This window comes from Oryctolagus cuniculus, chromosome 18, assembly GCF_051225735.1.
Source record: "Oryctolagus cuniculus isolate XC-2025 breed Fujian yellow rabbit chromosome 18, ASM5122573v1, whole genome shotgun sequence".
NCBI classification, from domain to species: Eukaryota; Metazoa; Chordata; class Mammalia; order Lagomorpha; family Leporidae; genus Oryctolagus; species Oryctolagus cuniculus.
The window spans coordinates 40,139,283-40,153,419 of NC_142884.1; positions in this window are offsets into that span (position 1 = coordinate 40,139,283).

Below are 14,137 nucleotides of genomic sequence, written 5' to 3' on the forward strand. Positions count from 1 at the left end.
ATATGTTAGACATAGAAGCAGAAGGCATTGAGTTATAGTTCTGATGTTTCTCTGTCTCTGATACCACATGGATTAGTAATCACCATCAACTTCCAGTGTCTATATATTCTATATAATAAATTAAATGAGAATATCAAGACCATTTTGTTAATTCTGCTTGACCTCATCACATGTCCTCATCAGTGCAGATATCCATGTTCTGATACTTAAGACAGTCTATCATCTAGGCACCATGGACCATGCTGCCTTACCAGATTCTGTTGTGAATAGCTGAGTGATACCTCACTGTCGCTTACATGTTCTGCCATTCAAAACGAACTAAGAATCCTCAAATCCCTTTTAATAAAGTGAGTCTTAAAATTGATTGTTTTTAATTTGACAGGTAGAGTTAGTGAGAGAGAGAGAGAGAGAAAGGCCTTTCTTCCATTGGTTCACCCCCCAAATGGCCTCTATGGCTGGAGCTATGCCAATACAAAGCCAGGAGCAGGCTCCCAAGCACTTGGGCCATCCTCCACTGCCCTCCCGGGCCACTGCAGAAAGATGGACTGGAAGAGGAGCAGCCAGGACTAGAACCTGGCACCCATATGGGATGCCAGCACCACAGGCAGAGGATTATCCAAGTGAGCCATGGTGCCAGCCCCTTAAAATTTATTTTGAACAGCCTTTGCCTTGACTGTTGAGGAACATTTTTTTCTTTTTTCTTCATTTTAATCAGTGAACTCTCTACTTAGTGTGTGATTAATTTTATGAGTATAAAAATTATGTGGAAAATTGGATCTCTGTAAAAAAAAATAAGAATAGGAAAGGAAGAAGAAGAAGGGCAGAAGTATGGGTGAGAGGGAGATGGGGGGATGCTGCCAATCTGAATATATTAAATGCATGAAGTTGAATTCCTTAAATAAAATAATTTTTAAAAATAAAAAGAGGAGGGCCAGCGCTGTGGTGCAGTGGGTTAATGCCCTGGCCTGAGGTGCCAACATCCCATGTAGGCACTGGTTCGAGACCTGGCCACTCCACTTCCTACCCAGCTCTTTGCTGTGGCCTGAGAAAGCAGTAGAGGATGGTCCAAGTCCTTGGGCCCCTGCACCTACATGGGAGTCCTGGAAGAAGCTCCTAGGTCCTGGCTTCAGATCAGCACAGCACTGGCCATTGCGGGCAGTTGGAGAGTGAACCATCAGATGAAAGACCTCTATCACTCTCTCTGCCTCTCCTCTCTCTGTGTAACTCTACTTTCAAAATAAATAAATAAATATTTTTTTAAAAATGAGAAGAGTAAGCTTGCTGGTCTTCTCTTTTCCAAGGCAAATGAAATATCAAGGTATGGAATAACTTCAGAACAATTGGGAAGTGTACACACAAGTGAAAAATCACGGAGAGCCATTCAAAGTGGGTTTCTTGTTGCAAGCAACAGAGGGAATAAATGAGGTAACACCAATCATGGAGCTTTTCCTGGAAGAAGTAGTAATGGCTACTCTTTTCACCATATAGTTGAGATTCATGAAAACACCCTGGGGATTTCTCCAAAACTTAACCTTCTCACCCAGAGATGAGTCACTTGTAGATATACAGCCAGGCCCAATAAAAGTATTTATAATTCTCTTGTTGTTATGTTGGGGAGGAATGACTGGCATGTCCAAATAAATAAAGGCTTCTTTCTTCATCTAAATCTTATCCAGAATGGTGAGTTTTTATTTAGTGGAAGTTTCTATTACATTATTCTAAGTAGGGAAATTAATAATGTGCTTCTAGCCCAGCCCACAAAAAAGCTATATACACCTCCCAGATCTTCAAAACTGCATAATATAAAGCATTTTTGATAAAAAATTACCTAATTCCTTAAAGTTTAATATGACAATTATATTGATGTTAAGAATTGAGGGCATTGTTCAGTATCAGATATAAAATTCCTTCTCCATGTCCATTATGACTGCAACATAAATAACCAATGAACTAAAATGGTAAAGCTTCTAAAGATTCTCTGGAGTCAGCATTGTGGCTCAGCAGGTTAAGCTCCCACTAGCATGGCTAACATCCCATATCTATCAAAACATCTGTTCAAGTCCCATCTGCTCCACTTCCAATCCAACTTCCTGCTAATGCACCTGTGAAGGGTCAAGTACTTGGACCCCTGTTGGAGACCATGGTGGAGTTCCTGGCTCTTGGCTTTGGCCTGGCCAAAACCAAATTGGGGGGGGGGGGTGAACCAGTATACAGAATATCTCTCTCACTAACTCTCCCTGCCTTTCTGATGGTCTTTCAAATATATTTTTTAATTATCTATAAATTGGATACCAGTGGGCTGGAGTCAAAGAACACAGCAGAGGCCATAAATGCCAAACCCTGAGGAAAACATGAAAAACAAAGCAATAATAATGACAGCATAAACTCAGAATGCCGTCCGACAAGAGCAGCTGAAATACAACCACAAGGTACTCTACATCCTCTGCTCCAACTCACATGCAACTTAAACATTTTTTGCTGAATTTGCTGAAGTGATTTTTTAGTTCAGAAATTGAATTTGGACTAAAATATTTGCAAAACATTCCAGAGCCATTGAAAAGAACATGATTAAGAATTTAGGTCTCTCAGGGACCGGCACCATGGCTCACTTGGCTAATCCTCTGCCTATGGTGCTGGCATCCCATATGGGTGCCAGTTCTAGTCCCGGTTTCTCCTCTTCCAGTCCAGCTTTCTGCTGTGGCCCAGGAGGGCAGTGGAAGATGGCCCAGGTGCTTAGGCCCCTTCACACGTGTGATGTTGCCAGGCAGTTTCTGTTGTCAGCGGCCATCTTGGCATGACCTTCTCACCCCACCACATTTCTCTTACTATGCTAAAAAAGGCTTCTCAAGAGTCAGGCCCCGACTCTCCCTACTTTGAACAGGTGCTCATACAATGGGCAGCGAACCTGCAAACTCATTTTGACTGGATTACACTGTTCAAAGTATGTTTGTTGAGACCACAGTTTTTACAGTGGAAAGCCTCCTATGAGGAAGAGGCTGAAACCATGGTGAGGAATAATGCTGCCTATGGAATAGCAGTAACCTTTGATATGCTTACAAGCTGTGGCACCTACATATATCCTCATGAACAGGCCCACATTGGAATAGTTGCCTATTTTGCTCAGTTCAGAGATTTGGCACTGAGAGCCTTAAAAAATATAAATCTTCCTCTCAGAAGAAATCAACTGCAACATCTGGCATGCCAATGTGACTGAGAGAAAGACAACGTGTTGGACTCAGCAAGGTCCCCCCTGGATTTCGACAAGTAGGCCCCTTGGTGTTTTGTGTGCTGTTCGGTTCTGTGAGGGTGAGCACAGAACCCCCTCCTATTCACCTTTCCTTGTCCTTGTCTTCCATCTAAGTGACCCAGGTTAGGTACACACCATCCAGAAGCAGATGCTGCTTCTTGGCTCCTCCTTTTACTTTCAGTTTGCCCGGCAAATTCACATAAGGGACTGATCATCCCAGAATTTGAAAAGTCATCTTCCCTCACTCAAGAGAGGTGATGCACCAGATACACCATGTGGGCATACGGCCTTGACCTAATGAATCAAGGAAGTCCCCCACTAAGCACAGGACATACGTATGAACTGATACACCACTGTCTGTTTGTCTAAGGTAGGGAACCCATGCAGAATGCCATCAACACCTGAGGTGCTAGGAATTTGCTTTGTTATGGCAGCAGTGCTGTATGTGTCTTTCCTTTGGCTAGAATTGGTGTGGCATGCTGCTCTTAAGCGCTCAAACATTGGAAAGATACCTCCCTCTCAGAATCCTGAACAGATTACCAAACATAGTAAATCTGTGAGTGATAAGAGCCTGACACTCCAGGTCTCTGTCTCACAGACAACAGTTGATGACTTAGGAAGAGAGAGCTCTGATGATGAAAATGACATGATAGCCCTGACTGTTAATGAACAGCTTAATACATTATCCCTCTTAGTATTTTTTTGTCTGTTCTACTTAATATGACTGGTTTAATTCTGTAATTATCACACAGTTATTCTTAAGTGTTGAAATTTAACCGAAATGTGATCCCTGTTAAATATAAGAGTGGGAATAAGAGAGGGAAGAGATGTACAATTTGGGACATGCTCAAGCTGACTTGCCCCAAGTGGTAGAGTTAGAAACATACCAGGGGAATCCAATTCAATCCCATCAAGGTGGCATGTACCAATGCCATCTCACTAGTCCAAGTGATCAATTTCAGTTCACAATTGATCATAATGAAAGGACTAAAGCCAAAGGGAGCACATAAACAAGTCTAGTGCCTGCTAATACTAACCGATAGAATAAAAAAGGGGGGAGAGTGATCCAACATGGGAAGCAAGATACACAGCAGACTCATAGAATGGCGGATGTCCTAAACAGCACTCTGGCCTCAGAATCAGCCCTAAAGGCATTCGGATCCAGCTGAAAAGCCCATGAGAGTATTTCAGGCATGGAAAGCCAAGACACTCTGGAAAAAAAAAAAAGGATCTAAATGGAAGATCTCTGTGAGTGAGATCACAGCGGAAAGTATGGGCCATCAAAGAAGGAGGTACCTTTCTCTGAAGGGAGGAGAGAACTTCCACTTTGACTATGACTTTGAATAAATAAGATAAGAGTCAGTGAACTCAAAAGGCTTTCATAGCCTTGGAAACTCATGACTGGAGCATAGGGAGATTACTGATGCCATAGACAGGGGTGTCAATTGGTAAAGTCAACAACAGGAGTCACTGGGCGCTAACTCCTCATGTAAGATCTCTGTCCTTAATGTGCTGTACATTGAGATTTAATGCTATGATGAGTACTCAAACAGTATTTTTCACTTTGTGTTTCTATGGGGGTGCAAACTGTTGAAATCTTTACTTAATGTATACTAAACTGATCTTCTGTATATAAAGAAAATTGAAAATGAATCTTGATAAGAATGGAAGGGGAGAGAGAGAGGGAAAGGGGAGGGTTGCAGGTGGGAGGGAAGTCATTGGGGGGGGAGCCAATGTAATCCATAATCTGTACTTTGGAAATCTATATTCATTAAATAAAAGTGTAAAAAAAAAGAAAGAAAATGACATGACAGCAGATAAGGTAGCAATGCTTGCTCAGCCACCACCCAAATACTCGTGGGATAAACTTAGATGACCTCGAGGCAATAACCCATGTGAGGTCATCCCATCTGCACCCAGTGATGATCCCCACATTTGTGGCAGTTCCCAGGCACCCCAGGCTCTCAGGACAACTCCTAGACCCCATCCACCTGCATATTTGCCATTACTATAAGAGTGGACACAAAATTCAGGCCCTGGATACCAATGCATGTAAAAAGACTTCTGCTAACAAAGGGTCGAGGATATGTTTGTGTCTTTCCAGAGAATGCGGAACAGCCCATTTGGGTACCAGCCAGAAACATCAAGCCTGCAACTGACTGCCAACCAAAACCAGCTGAACAAGACTGAGAGTCTGCCTTGTTAGCAGACACACCTGCCCTATCATCCTATGCCAAGAAATTGCCCATAACCACATCTGCTACTGTTTTATACCCCACTAGCTCTGGTCAGCCACTCAAACAGCCCATAGCCTGTGTGCAGTCATGCCATTCCTGATTGCCATAGTTCCTCATTCCTACCCCCATCTGAGCAAGTGCTCCTGTGGTCTCCTGTTTTGAGTGCTGGCTAGTCAGTGATGGCTAAGATCCCCTGGGGGACAACCTAAGACAGGCACAGCCACATATGGGGACCACATGGAAATGGGGTCAACGATGGTATGGCCAAGAATCATGCCTCTGTTGCTCAAAAATAAATGAAAAGGGGTAAATGTGGTAGGGAGAGAAGGTCATGCCAAGAGAAATGTGGTGGGGAGAGAAGGTCATGCCAAGATGGCCACTGACAACAGAAACTGCCTGGCAACAGGCTGTGATTGGTTGGCTTCAGAAACCACATGACAACAGAGCCTGACAACAGGCCGTGATTGGATGGTTTCAGAAACTGCACGACAACAGAGCCTGACTGACATCAGGTCGTGATTGGATGGCTTCAGAAACCACATGACAACAGAACCTGACAATAGGCTGTGATTGGATGGTTTCAGAAACTGCCTGGCAACAGAGCCTGACTGGTAACAGGGTGTGATTGGATGGCTTTGGAAACTGCCTGGCAGCAGGCTGTGATTGGTTAGGGCATAAACCGCCCCTTGACCAGATTGGCTGCTTTGGCTATATAAGCAGCTGTAGCAACTGAAATAAATGAGCCTGCAGGCTACTTGCCAGGCCTGCTTTCACCCAACTCCTGAGGTCTGTGTGGTGACTCTGCACCTCTTGCCCCCAACACACTCTTCCTCTCATAAACAAATCCACTGGAACAGTGTGGGAGACCAGGAGGAAGCACCTGGCTCCTGGCTTTGGATCAGTGCAGCGCTGGACGTGGTGGCCATTTGGGGAGTGAACCAATGGAAGGAAGACCTTTCTCTCTGTCTCTCTCTCACTGTCTATAACTCTACCTGTCATTTTTTAAAAAAAGAATTTAAGTCTCAGGGCTGGAGCCATGGCAAAGTAGGTTAATCCTCTGCCAGTGATACTAACATCCCATATGGGCACTGGTTCTAGTCCCAGCTGCCCCTCTTCGAATCCAGCTCTCTGCTATGGCCTAGGAAAGAAGTAGAAGATGCTCCAAGTGCTTGGGTCCCTGTACCTGCATGGGAGACCAGGAAGAAGCTCCTGGCTTTGGATCAATGCAGCTCCAGCCATTGTGGCCTTCTGGGGAGTGAACCAACAGAAGGAAGACCTTTCTCTCTGTTTCTCCCTCTCACTGTCTGTAACTCTACCTCTCAAGTAAAGAAATAATATCTTTTAAAAAAAGCTATTTTATCTCAGGTTAAACAGAACTGGATTCAACTCTACTGCTTAAAACTTAATAACTTTGAGTAGATTAGTATACTTCTCTCTGCCTCAATTTCCTCATTAACAAAATGGAAGATAATCATGCACATCTCATAGTGTTATCATGAAGATAAAAGAAATGTTTGAAAAAGCACAAAACATCCTGCTTGGCTACAGTAGTAAGGTAATGGAGACTTATCTTGATTATTGAGATTGTTTTCTCCAGTCATTGTTCATCCTTTTCTCCTTTGAAAATAAGCTTCACTGGGACCAGCACTGTGGCACAGTGGGTAAAACCACAGCCTGGAGTGCTGGCATCCCATATATGTGCCAGTTCAAGTCCCAGCTGCTCCACTTTTGATCCAGCTCTCTGTTATGGCCTGGGAAAGCAGTAGAAGATGGCCCAAGTCCTTGGGCCCTTGCACTCACATGGGAGACCTGGAAGAAGCTCCTGGCTCCTGACTTTGGATCAGCACAGCTCTGGTCTTTACAGCCAATTGGAAAGTGAACCAATGGAAAGCAGACACCTCTCTCTCTCTCTCTCTCTCTCTCTCTCTCTCTCTCTCTCTCCCTCGCTTTCCCTTCCTTCCTCCCTCTCTCCTTTCCTCCCTCCCTCCCTCCCCCCTCTCTGTGTAAATCTGACTTTCAAATAAGTAAATAAATTAAAGAAAGAAAAGAAGTTTCACTAGATCTCACCAGGATCACAACATGGTACTTGGTGAACATCTAGAAGTAATCTAGGTGAGGGAGAAGAATGATCCTGCTATACACAGGTGAAAACAGCTCCAGGACTTGGGTATAGAGTTCAAACCATTATTGACACTCCCTATTCATCACCCTCCCCATAGAAGTAACAAAAACCTCCACAAGAGGGGACCAGAGGAGGACAAGAAGGGAGCATGTATTTGATTACCAGCTGGTGGTGCTGGGTGATGTGATCAAGTTCCAGTCCCAAATATCACTCACCAGGAAGATTTTCAAGAGAGAATCACAGGCTCTACAGAGACATCTTTACTTCATTCCTCCTGGTGACTGGGTTTCCCTAGCATAGGTTCAGTATCACATTCACAACTCTGCTTCAAACACTGCCTGCCACATAGTAGGAACTCACTCTGTAAAATGACCAGTTCTCAAAGCAAGTCTACTCTATCACTGTCCTCTGCCATGGGGAATGGATATCCAGTGTCTGCACTATTTTGTATTTTCAATTAATCACCTTAATTGTACGCCAACCTCACTGCTAAAAAGCCAGTTTCCCTCTCCAGTATTTCATAGCTCATTTCGTACTGATGCATCAGAATTTGCCCATGGCTAGTCTTTCCAGAATACTGCCCTCCTCTTGGTTAGATATGGGCAATAATGGTCATTAAATTGTTACTCATTGTTCCATAATCGACTTGTGTGTCTCTCATCTCAATGTGCTTTGATCTCTGGAAATGTTGACTAAAAGTGATCTGCAAGGAAGCTAAAAGAGTACATCTTCTTCCCTTTATTCCCAATGTTTCTGGGGCTGTGGAATAATGAACTGAGAGTAAGATGCACTGCATACAAATCCCAACTTCACTTATCCTTCACTTCACCATTATGAACTCAGTTTCATTACCAGCAAGTTGAAATTATTGTCACCTCTATTGCCAATTTTAAAGAGATGATGTACGGTTAAGAAGATCAAGTGGACATTAAGGATCTTAATAAATTAAGGATATAAAGAATAAAAGAAAAAAATAGATGCAGTGACTTTAGCTGGAAAATAGTACTCCCAGGATATCTTGATGGAGAAATGCCTGGACTCAGGGCAAGACTTAACAGAAAGACAATTGTTTAAAATGGTCAAAACAAAGAAAGGGCACAATGAATCTTCCCAGCCACCCTGTCCAAATAATAATTCAAACCAATTTCCCAATGTTAGGGAGGATCTATGCAACACCACACAAAAGAGAATCAAAACTGCAATTAAATAGTCCACAAAAACTAAGGATTAGTAGGATTTTTCTTCTAAGTCAATGAATAATTTTCACACTTTCATCAGAGCTTCATGTTTTCTTATTTTTAACTTTTATTTAATAAATATAAGTTTCCAAAGTACAACTTTCCAAAGTACAACAGTGGATTCCCCCCCCCATAACCTCTACCTCCCTCAAACAACCCTGCAATCTTCTGCTCCCTCTCCAATCCCATTCACATAAAGATTTATTTTCAATTATCTTTATATACAGAAGATCAATTTAGTAATTACTAAGTAAAGATTTCAACAATTTGCACCCACACAGAAACAGAAAGTGTAAAGTACTGTTTGAGTACTAGTTATACAATTAATTAACATAGTACAACACATTAAGGACAGAGATCCTACATGGGAATAAGTGCACAGTGTTGTTGATTTACCATTGGCACTCTTGCTTATGGCATCAGAAATCACCCTAGGCTCTTGTCATAAATTGATAGGCTATAGAAGCCTTTTGAGTTTGCCAGCTCTAATCTTACAAGGCCATAGTCAAAGTGGAAGTTCTCTCCTCCCTTCAGAGAAAGGTACCTCCTTCTTTGATGGCCTGTTCTTTCTGATGGGATCTCACTCACAGAGATCTTTCATTTAGCTCATTTTAGCCACAGTGTCTTGGCTTTCCATGCCTGAAATACTCTCATGGGCTTTTTAGCCGGTTCCAAGTGCCTTAAGGGCTGATTCTGAGGCCAGAGTGCTGTTTAGGACATATGCCATTATATGAGTTATGAGTCTGTTCTCTATCCTGCTTCCCATGTTGGATCATTTTCTCCTTTGTATTTCTATCACTTAATATTAGTAGACACTAGTCTTCTTTATCTGATCCCTTTGACTCTTAATCCTATCATTATGATCAATTATGAACAGAAACCGATCACTTTGACTAGTGAGATGGCATTGGTACATGCCATCTGGATGGGATTGAATTGGAATCCCATGGCACATTTCTAATTCCACTGTTTGGGGCAAATCTGATTGAGCATGTGCCAAACTGTACATCTCCTTCCTCTCTGGTTCCCACTCTTATATTTAACAGGGATCACTTTTCAGTTAAATTTAAACACCTAAGAATAATTGTGTGTTAATTAAAGAGTTCAACCAATAGTATTAAGTAGAAAGAAAAAAATACTAAAAGGGATAAAGTATTAAGTTGTTCATCAACAGTCAGGACAAGGGCTGATCAAGTTACTGTTTCTCGTAGTGTCCATTTCACTTCAACAGGTGTCCTTTTTGGTACTTGGTTAGTTGATACTGATCGGGAAGAGCATATGATATTTGTCCCTTTGGGACTGGCATATTTCACTCAGCATTATGTTTTCCAGATTCCTCTATTTTGTTGCAAATGACTGGATTTCATTTTTTTACTGCTGTATAGTATTCTATAGAGTACATATCCCATAATTTCTTTATCCAGTCTACTCTTGATGGGCATTTAGATTGATTCCAGGTCTTAGCCATTGTGACTTGAGCTGCAATAAACTTTGAGGTGCAGATAGGGCTTTTGCTTGCCAATTTAAACTCCTTTGGGTAAATTCCAAGGAGTGGAATGGCTGGGTTGAATGGTAGGGTTATATTCAGCTTTCTGAGGTATCTCCAAACTGACTCCCATAGTGGCTTTACCAGTTTGCAATCTCACCAACAGTGTGTTTGTGTCCCCTTTTCCCCACATCCTCGCCAGCATCTGTTGTTCGTAGATTCTGTATATGAGCCATTCTAACTGGGGTGAGGTAAAACCTCATAGTGGTTTTAATTTGCATTTCCCTGATGGCTAGTGATCCTGAACATTTTTTCATGTGTCTGTTGACCATTTGGATTTCCTCTTTTGAAAAATGTATATTGAGGTCTTTGGCTCATCTCTTCAGTGGGTTGTTTGTTTTCTTGTTTGGGAATTTCTTGATCTCTCTTTAGATTCTAGTTATTAATCCTTTTCTGTTGCGTAGTTTGCAAATATTTTTCCCATTCTGTTGGTTGCCTCTTCACTTTCCTCACTGTTTCTTTTGCAGTACAGAAACTTCTCAGTTTGATGTAATCCCAATTGTTAATTTTGGCTTTCACTGCCTGTGCTTCTGGGGTATTTTCCAAGAAGTCTTTGCCTGTGACTATATCTTGCAGGGTTTCACCGAGGTTTTCTAATATTTTGATGCTGTTGTGTCATAGATTTTAATCTAAAAAATCCATGTTGAGTGGATTTTTGTGTAAGGTGAAAGGTAGGGGTCTTGATTCATGCTTCTGCACATGGAAATCCAGTTTTCCCAGCACCAATTGTAGAATAGACAATCCTTGCTCCAGGAATTGGTTTTAGATCCTTGATCAAATATAAGTTGGCTGTAGATGTTTGGGTTGATTTCTGGTGTTTCAATTCTGTTCCATTGGTCTATCCATCTGTTTCTATACCAGTACCATGCTGTTTTGATTACAACTGCCCTGTAGTATGTCCTGAAATCTGGTATTGTGATGACTCCAGCTTTGTTTTTGTTGTACAAGATTGCTTTAGCTATTCAAGTTCTCCTGTGCCTCCATATGAGTTTCAGCATCATTTTTTTCCAGATCTGAGAAGAATTTTTTGGCATTTTGGTTGGTATCACATTGAATCTATAAATTGCTTTTGGGAGAATGGACACTTTGATGATATTGATTATTCTAATCCACGAGCATGGAAGATTTTTCCCTTTTTTTTGGTATCCTCTTCTATTTCCTTCTTTAAGAGTGTGTAATTCTCACCGTAGAGCTCTTTAACATCCTTGGTTACGTTTATTCCAAGTTATTTGATTGCTTTTTAGCTATTGTGAATGGGATTGATCTTAGCAGTTTTTTCTCAGCCATGGCATTGCTTGTGTATACAAAGGCTGTTGATTTTTGTGCATTAATTTTATATCCTGCTACTTTGCCAAACTCTTCTTCTATGCATTCCAATAGTCTGTTAGTAGAGTTCTTTGGATCCCTAAATAAAGAATCATACCGGACGGCACTGTGGCTCAATAGGGTAATCCTCCACCTTGCGGCGCCGGCACACCGGGTTCTAGTCCCGGTCGGGGTGCTGGATTCTGTCCTGGTTACCCCTCTTCCAGGCCAGCTCCCTCCTGTGGCCAGGGAGTGCAGTGGAGGATGGCCCAGGTGCTTGGGCCCTGCATCCCATGGGAGACCAGGAGAAGCACCTGGCTCCTGCCTTCGGATCAGCGTGGAGCGCCGGCCACAGAGTGCTGGCCGCGGTGGCCATTGGAGGGTGAACCAACAGCAAAAGAAGACTTTTCTCTCTGTCTCTCTCTCACTGTCCACTCTGTCTGTCAAAAATAAAAATAAAAAAATAAAAAAGTATACCATCTGCAAAGAGGAATAATTTGACTTCTTCCTTCCCAATTTGTATCCCTTTAATTTCTTCTTCACACCTAATGGCTCTGGCAAAAACCTCCAGAACTATATTGAATAGCAGTAGTGAGAGTGGACATCCCTGTCTGGTACCAGATCTCAGTGGAAATACTTCCAACTTTTCCCCATTCAATAGGACGCTGGCCGTGGGTTTTTCATAAATTGCTTTGGTTATATTGAGGAATGTTCCTTCCATACCCAGTTTGCTTAGAGTTTTCATCATGAATGGGCGTTGTATTATATCGAATGCTTTCTCTGCATCTATTGAGATAATCATATGGTTTTTCTTCTGCAGTCTGTTAATGTGGTGTATCACATTGATTGTTTTGTGAACATTGAACCACTCCTGCATACTAGAGATAAATCCCACTTAGTCTGGGTGGATGATTTTTCTGATGTGTTGTTGCATTCTATTGGCCAGAATTTTATTGAGGATTTTTGCATCTATGTTCATCAGGGAAATTGGTCTATAATTTTCTTTCAATGCTGCATATTTCTCTGGATTATGGATTAATGTGATGCTGGCTTCATAGAAAGAATTTGGGAGGATTCCCTCTTTTTTGATTGCTCTGAATAGTTTGAGATGAATTGGAGTTAATTCTTCTTTAAATGTCTGTGTAGAATTCAGCAGTTTAAGAGCTTGATTATTTTCTTTTTTTTAGCATTCATTTGTTTATTTATTATATATAAGTTTTTCTTTATGTAAGGTGAACAAACTTCATGTATTTCATATATACAGATCATATATACAGATTTAGGAGCATAGTGATACTTCCCACCCTACTCTACCTCCCACCATCCCTCCTCCTTCCTTTCTTGTTCTTTCTATTAATTTAGAGAGAGAGGGAGGAGGGGATAGAGAATCTTTCATCTGGTTCACTTTTTTTTAACTTTTATTTAATGAATATAAATTTCCAAAGTACGATTTATGGATTACAATGGCTTCCCCCACATACCGTCCCTCCCACCCACTACCCTCCCCTTTCCCACTCCCTCTCCCCTTCCATTCACATCAAGATTCATTTTCGATTATCTTAATATACAGAAAATCAGCTTAGTATACATTAAGTAAGGATTTCAACAGTTTGCTCCCACACAGAAACATAAAGTGAAAAATAATAGATGATTTTTTTTAATGATGATGAACTAATATCAGACCTATTGTCATGTTTAATCCCAGTGAGAGTCAAGTTGGAAGTTGATCATTTTTTTTTTTTTACAGAGGATCAGTTTAGTATACATTAAGTAAAGATTTCAACAGTTTGCACCCCCATAGAAACAAAGTGAAATATACTGTTTGAGTACTCGTTATAGCATTAAATCTCAATACACAGCACATTAAGGACAGAGATCCTACATGAGGAGTAAGTGCACAGTGACTCCTGTTGTTGACTTTACCAATTGACACTCCTGTCTATGGCATCAGTGGTCTCCCTATGCTCCGGTCATGAGTTTCCAAGGCTATGGAAGCCCTCTGAGTTCTCCGATTCTTATCTTCTTTAGACAAGGTCATAGTCAAAGTGGAGGTTCTCTCCTCCCTTCAGAGAAAGGTACCTCCTTCTTTGAAGACCTGTTCTTTCCACTGGGATCTCACTCACAGAGATCTTTTTCCAGAGTGTCTTGGCTTTCCATGCCTGAAATACTCTCATGGGCTTTTCAGCCAGATCCGAATGCCTTTAGGGGTGATTCTGAGGCCAGAGTGCTGTTTAGGACATCTGCCATTCTATGAGTCTGCTGAGTATCTCACTTCCCATGTTGGATCACTCTCCCCTTTATTTATTCCATCGGTTAGTGTTAGCAGGTACTAGACTTGTTTATGTGCTCCCTTTGACTCTTAGTCCTTTCATTATGATCAATTGTGAACTGAAATTGATCACTTGGACTAGTGAGATGGCATTGGTACATGCCACCTTGATG